This window comes from Nansenia antarctica, assembly GCF_963989245.1.
Source record: "Nansenia antarctica genome assembly, chromosome: 8".
In the NCBI taxonomy this organism is placed as follows: Eukaryota; Metazoa; Chordata; class Actinopteri; order Argentiniformes; family Microstomatidae; genus Nansenia; species Nansenia antarctica.
Window position 1 is genome coordinate 10,767,466 of NC_137678.1, and position 7,951 is coordinate 10,775,416.

Genomic DNA, 7,951 nt, shown 5'->3' on the forward strand with positions numbered 1-7,951 from the left:
ACAGGGATAGGGAGAAAGCACATTGTGGCAAAAGTCTGTAGAGGGGAAGAGGGCTAAGGAACCAACAGAACTAGGACTAGCTAAGCACACTCAGTAGACCGGAGTGACTTGAGAAGACAGCAGCAACACTACAAACAACTGGAAGAGAAGGTACTTAGTACCCTGGCTTCCTCTCAGGACTCCCACAGATAGACTCCCTTGTCTTGGTGTCAGGAGGCTGTCGCAGGGGCTGTCGCTCTCAGACAGGCCAGATATTTATGGACACTAGCAGGCTTGTAGCCACTCCTCACTAACGAGCACTAATGACAACGACTGACAGGTGTTCTCACAGTCGCCTGTATGACCTCCCTGGCCTTGGTCTATCCACTATTATAGGGGAGCTAGAAGTCTCCTCCTACTACAAGTTAACACCTACTTGGTCAGAAACTGGTTAGTTTCACCAGCACAATACACTGGACCCAAACACACAGCACAACACACTGGACCCAAACACACAGCACAACACACTGGACCCAAACACACAGCACAACACACTGGACCCAAACACACAGCACAACACACTGGACCCAAACACACAGCACAACACACTGGACCCAAACACACAACACAACACACTGGACCCAAACACAGCACAACACACTGGACCCAAACACACAGCACAACACACTGGACCCAAACACACAGCACAACACACTGGACCCAAACACACAGCACAACACACTGGACCCAAACACACAACACAACACACTGGACCCAAACAAGGAATGGGTGGAGGGGAGGAGGGGGTCGACACACACACACACACACACACACACACACACAACTGACAGTGTAATTTATATTAGTCCATTTATAGTATACAAATATACTCAAATAATTGTAATTGTGATGTGTCCTCTGTGTGTGTAGTGTCAGTCCCACTCTGACCACTAGAGGGCAGCAGTCCAGGTCCTGTGAGATGGAGGAGTCTCTGACTATAAAGTCTTCAGGACTGTGTCAGTGTAGGTTTCTTCTAGCATTTAATATTCTAAGCCGATTTCGGTCTTGCCATATCATAATTTTCCACTGTGACAATAGTGAAATGTGTTAGGCATGTTCCTATTGTATCAATTTAAGTTACCCTTATAACCACTGTGTCGTTTCACCGCGTGTCGTGATGAACAACCCTGCCAATAGGTGATCTGATACAACTTATGCGCCGCCAAGCGGGTCATATTTGTGAATAGGGCAAAGGGGGACAAGTAGCCTATGGATAGGCATTACTAGGACAATTTGGTAATTTGCGCTGCTAAGGCTTATGTTCTTTTATTGTTGATAATAAGAGTATGCATATTTCCTATATGCCGCCATGGGTAATTTCTTTAAAAAATAAAAATAAAATAAAAAACATAGTCAAAGATAAGAGGACGTTTTTCCTGCCGCCGACCGCGTTTAATTTCACTTGTTGACAATGAACAGATTTTGAATACAATGCCATTTGCAACTTTTTCACCCCACTCCAATCGCCTGGTGAGCAATTAACAAGTCCAACAGTTTCGTTGGAAGAATGCAAACAGGTGGTCTGCCCCCCACCCCCCCCCCCCCCCCTTTTTTTTTTTAGAAGGCGCATTAGCATTTGACAATGCGACCGGGGTTGTGAAATGGCCTCTCAGTGTGCAGACAAATTAAAATGCCCACTTGAGGTATTTATTCCGGTTTGACATGTTCCAAGAGTGGCTGAAATTGACGTTGCATGTAAATGATCTGATCTGATATGAGATGATTGCTCTCACATCTAAGTGTGAATCCTAGAGGCGCATTTCTCCAGGGTGCTAGTGTAACAGGGTTATAAATTATATTTAAGTTATAGGTTGAAGTTCATCAAAATCGTTTGCTTTTTATCATTTGGTTAAGTGTTTTGAATTGATTTACCCATGGCTGCATACGGTGTGTAGCGCCCCTAGTGGTGGGCGAACTGGCCGCATTGTTATGACGAAGGCAGCAAAGTGCGCCCCTTTCGTCGCGGTGTGAGCGGTGGGGATGGTATGTATCTCCAGTCCCCGTTTTATATTTCCTTTGATAAAGAGTTGCCACTAATATAAACCGAATGTATTATTTGAGATTAATGTTTACCATTGGTTTTTATGCCATTACTTTTGAGTTATGTTTTGTTTATTTGTATTTTATGGATGGATAAAGTTGTGAGCTAACTAGCTAACAGCCACAGACTAGTCTGTCTTCATGTGTATTTTACTGGATTAAGCGTTGCCCCTGTAGTGTTTGTCTCAAATTAGAGATGATGATGATGATGATGATGCCATCTGCTGGCTCTGGTTGCACTAGCCAAAACCATACAGAACCTTTGAACTAAAGCAACAAACCCTTTTTCAGTCACCATTATTTGTTGTTGAGTATATTTTACGTGTGTGTGTAAATATATATGCCACATTTTCCACAGGAGAGGCTATAGACTTGATTGAAAACTGCTATATTAGAAATACCCACAATATTTTGTTATGTACAGTGATACTTTTTGAGGTCTTATCCATTTATGTTTTTTAATTGAATAATTCTTTATTGGAGAGTTTGTTTGTAATGTCTAGGTTGAGAAGTTTGATTTTAAATGATTAGGTAGGGACTTCGTTTGTTTAGAAATTGAGTTGTGACGTTAACCTCATATTTCCCTGTTAGTTTTTTTTCATCAGGGATTCTACAAGATGGTCAAACTGAAGAGGATGGGAATGAGATGAAAAGGTTCAGGATGGATGAGACCAGGGTTTGCAACAAATGTTGTGCAGAATTCTTCAATGAGACAGAGTTTCTTGAACATCAGAATCTCCACTCTGCCATATCGGCTGCTGTGGACCCCCTAAGTGCTCACCTCTCAGCAGCTCTCTGCCGCAGCAGCCCTCATTAGGAAAAGGACGGGCAGTCAGAGCCTCTCTATGGAGACCATGAAACAGGGTAAACGACCTCACCCCAATGGCATCCCCAACTCTATGACTGGAAGTCTGGGGTCCATGCCCTCTGAAGGAGACATGTTAAAGGGACTCCCAGAGCTGGCTAGCCGCCTCCCAGCATTACTGCCTCAGTCCCCAGGGACCATGGCATTCCAAAGCCCCTTCACTGGTCTTCCATCAGGGGTGGATCCTTTGAAAAAAGTGAAGAGTAAGATCCCCAACATGATGCCAGACTCAAAAAACATGTCTGGTGACAACATGTACAAGCACAAGTGTAAGTACTGTGGGAAAACCTGTGGCTGTGACAGCGCCCTCCAGATCCACTTGCGCTCCCACACTGGTGAGAGGCCCTTTAAATGTAACATCTGTGGAAATCGCTTCACGACCAAGGCACATCTCAAAGTGCATTTCCAGAGGCACCAGAAGAACCCGTTGAAGAAGTTCAGGATGAACCCACACCCTGTGCCAGAGCACCTCGACAACATTCCCACCAGCAGCGGCATCCCCTATGGCATGTCCATGCCCATAGAAGAATCCAACATGGTAGACATGAAGCCAATGCCTACCCTCCCCATCCCAGGTTTCCAACCATCACCGCAGCAGGGCTTCAAACCTTCATACGATGGCTTTGGGGGGGACTCGTTCTCCCATGGGCCCTCATCATCAGGAAACAGTGGTGCATCCATCTCCTCAAACATGTTTAACCATGAGATGGGGTCGGAACAGAACCAGGAGCCCAAAGACCATCACATGAATGGTAACTCAGAAATTGCTAAGCTACAGCAGATGGTGGATGGGCTGGAGAAGAGGATCAATGACCCCAACGAGTGCTACATCTGCCACAGAGTGCTCAGCTGCCAAAGCTCCCTCAGGATGCATTACCGCACCCACAAGGTTATGGTTCTCCTCCGGGCGTTCTTCACCAAGGGTAACCTCAAGACCCATTATGGCGTCCATCGGGCCAACACCCCCCTCAAGATGCAGCACTCATGCCCCATCTGCCAGAAAAAGTTTACAAATGCAGTAGTGCTCCAGCAGCACATCCGCATGCACATGGGTGGTCAGATCCCCAACACCCCTCTTCCAGAGAGCCAGTATGAAGCCTCTGAGGAGATGGACTCTTCTCTGCCTGACGAGAAGTCCATGGAGGCCAACGATTTTGATGAGAGCATGGAAGATCAAGACACTGAACTAGATGCCCAGGAGAAGCCAAGTGACACATCAGATTCTCTCCCACTATCTGCCTCTGAAGAGCAGCAGCAGAACCAAGCTCCCCCCACCATGTTCTCTGGTATTGCTGCTCTAGAAAACCACATGAAGAACCTCGCATCAGCCCTCAACCTGCAGCGCCAGACCAGCACAGCTTCAGAAAGTGACGGAGCACCCAAGAAGTCCCCCTCTGCACCTGGGGAGCAGGATTACCAGAATGACCGCAGTCCAGCAATCTCCGACACTCTGTCCTTTCACTCCTCCTCCCCAGTGAACAGTCACATAGGCAGCAATCAGTCCAAGTCTCCTCTGTCTGCCATGCATGAGGATTTTGCCCGGAATGGGCAAAGACCAGATTCTGACTGTGGCAGCCAGGATGCCAATGAGTCTAGCGGAGCTCTGGACTTGACTGCACCCAGTTTCACCCCAAGATTAATCAAAGAAGAACCTGGCCTGCCTTTCACCAATGGCAAATATTGTGAGTGTGTAACCTTTTTTAATTAATCTAAATTACAAACGCATTACATAAAACATTATTGAAATCGCCTCATGGCTAGGTGAATTGAGTTTGATTATTCATTTGGAATATTGTACAAATAAATAATAATAAAATAAATTCCCCCCTCAACAGCTCCCAGCCATATGCCTTTCATGAGGGTCCCCCCGAGTCTGGTCAAGCTGGAAATGCAGATTCCTCCAGAGAGCCCCCTGGGTGCCCATGGCCTGTATAGCTCCCAGATGGCCCAGGGGATGGGAGGGCAGCCCATGGGGTCGGAACAGAACCAGGAGCCCAAAGACCTGATGGGAGCGCTCCATCACATGAATGGTAACTCAGAAACTGCTAAGCTACAGCAGATGGTGGATGGGCTGGAGAAGAGGACCAATGACCCCAACGAGTGCTACCTCTGCCACAGAGTGCTCAGCTGCCAATGCTCCCTCAGGATGCATTACCGCATGCACATGGGTGGTCAGATCCCCAACACCCCTCTTCCAGAGAGCCAGTATGAAGCCTCTGAGGAGATGGACTCTTCTCTGCCTGACGAGAAGTCCATGGAGGCCAACGATTTTGATGAGAGCATGGAAGATCAAGACACTGAACTAGATGCCCAGGAGAAGCCAAGTGACACATCAGATTCTCTCCCACTATCTGCCTCTGAAGAGCAGCAGCAGAACCAAGCTCCCCCCACCATGTTCTCTGGTATTGCTGCTCTAGAAAACCACATGAAGAACCTCGCATCAGCCCTCAACCTGCAGCGCCAGACCAGCACAGCTTCAGAAAGTGACGGAGCACCCAAGAAGTCCCCCTCTGCACCTGGGGAGCAGGATTACCAGAATGACCGCAGTCCAGCAATCTCCGACACTCTGTCCTTTCACTCCTCCTCCCCAGTGAACAGTCACATAGGCAGCAATCAGTCCAAGTCTCCTCTGTCTGCCATGCATGAGGATTTTGCCCGGAATGGGCAAAGACCAGATTCTGACTGTGGCAGCCAGGATGCCAATGAGTCTAGCGGAGCTCTGGACTTGACTGCACCCAGTTTCACCCCAAGATTAATCAAAGAAGAACCTGGCCTGCCTTTCACCAATGGCAAATATTGTGAGTGTGTAACCTTTTTTAATTAATCTAAATTACAAACGCATTACATAAAACATTATTGAAATCGCCTCATGGCTAGGTGAATTGAGTTTGATTATTCATTTGGAATATTGTACAAAGAAATAATAATAAAATAAATTCCCCCCTCAACAGCTCCCAGCCATATGCCTTTCATGAGGGTCCCCCCGAGTCTGGTCAAGCTGGAAATGCAGATTCCTCCAGAGAGCCCCCTGGGTGCCCATGGCCTGTATAGCTCCCAGATGGCCCAGGGGATGGGAGGGCAGCCCATGGGGTCGGAACAGAACCAGGAGCCCAAAGACCTGATGGGAGCGCTCCATCACATGAATGGTAACTCAGAAACTGCTAAGCTACAGCAGATGGTGGATGGGCTGGAGAAGAGGACCAATGACCCCAACGAGTGCTACCTCTGCCACAGAGTGCTCAGCTGCCAATGCTCCCTCAGGATGCATTACCGCATGCACATGGGTGGTCAGATCCCCAACACCCCTCTTCCAGAGAGCCAGTATGAAGCCTCTGAGGAGATGGACTCTTCTCTGCCTGACGAGAAGTCCATGGAGGCCAACGATTTTGATGAGAGCATGGAAGATCAAGACACTGAACTAGATGCCCAGGAGAAGCCAAGTGACACATCAGATTCTCTCCCACTATCTGCCTCTGAAGAGCAGCAGCAGAACCAAGCTCCCCCCACCATGTTCTCTGGTATTGCTGCTCTAGAAAACCACATGAAGAACCTCGCATCAGCCCTCGACCTGCAGCGCCAGACCAGCACAGCTTCAGAAAGTGACGGAGCACCCAAGAAGTCCCCCTCTGCACCTGGGGAGCAGGATTCCCAGAATGACCGCAGTCCAGCAATCTCCGACACTCTGTCCTTTCACTCCTCCTCCCCAGTGAACAGTCACATAGGCAGCAATCAGTCCGAGTCTCCTCTGTCTGCCATGCATGAGGATTTTGCCCGGAATGGGCAAAGACCAGATTCTGACTGTGGCAGCCAGGATGCCAATGAGTCTAGCGGAGCTCTGGACTTGACTGCACCCAGTTTCACCCCAAGATTAATCAAAGAAGAACCTGGCCTGCCTTTCACCAATGGCGAATATTGTGAGTGTGTAACCTTTTTTAATTAATCTAAATTACAAACGCATTACATAAAACATTATTGAAATCGCCTCATGGCTAGGTGAATTGAGTTTGATTATTCATTTGGAATATTGTACAAAGAAATAATAATAAAATAAATTCCCCCCTCAACAGCTCCCAGCCATATGCCTTTCATGAGGGTCCCCCCGAGTCTGGTCAAGCTGGAAATGCAGATTCCTCCAGAGAGCCCCCTGGGTGCCCATGGCCTGTATAGCTCCCAGATGGCCCAGGGGATGGGAGGACAGCCCCCTAGCTCCAGTGCACAGCGCAGATCCACCAAGCAGCACCTGTGTAATACTTGTGGCAAGAACTTCTCCTCTCCTAGTGCCCTGCGGGACCATGAGCGCACTCACACAGGGGAGAAGCCCTTTGTCTGCACCATCTGTGGCAGGGCCTTCAACATCAAGGGAAACCTCAAGGTAAAGCAGAATATCATAGAGGGAAACTATTATTGTCTAGCCTGGATGCATTGTTTCCCATTATGTGGCTGATGTAAAAAAAGAAGCATTTAAAATACTTTTTAATTAGTAGTAGAATTTAATAATGGACTATGGTCCTTCCATGTGATGTACAGTATGTGTTTTTGCTATTGCTTGTAAGTCAACATTCACTTTTAGTGCATGATTTCGTAAACAAGCCATTTCTATTCCTGATGAAAGTTTGAATATGTGGTGTTTTTTTTTCTAGTCTCATGTTGGAGCTCATATGCGGAACAGCTCAGCAAGGCGTGGCCAGCGTCTCTCCTTGGGGTTATGAAGATGGACAGGTCCCACTCTGGCCTGCCTGCCACCATGGCCGAAATGGAGAAGAACGGCTAAGCGAGCGGGCCGAAATCCCAATTCCCACATTTCATGGAGGAGGGAAAAATTGCAGTGAATTAGTTTGAAAATAGAAGGCTGTTTTTTGCTTATTGTTTGTTCACTGCAATGTACAGATTGAATGTTCATTGTAGCACTGTTGGTACTAGCCACTTGCTCTTTATCGGGCACAATCAATACTTTTCAAGCGTAGAACTCTCAGTGGATATAATGGTGCAGCTCATACTTTTGCTATC

The 7,951-nt window shown here is 47.5% G+C and overlaps 1 pseudogene across 1 annotated transcript; it reads left to right on the forward strand.

The window, feature by feature from the left end:
* The first annotated feature begins 2,740 nt into the window (after positions 1-2,740).
* LOC308163847 lies at positions 2,741-7,653 on the forward strand (annotated as a pseudogene). The gene is made up of 5 exons: positions 2,741-4,626; positions 4,780-5,742; positions 5,896-6,858; positions 7,012-7,316; positions 7,585-7,653. The product of its transcript is annotated as an uncharacterized misc_RNA (transcript).
* Positions 7,654-7,951: the final 298 nt, after the last annotated feature.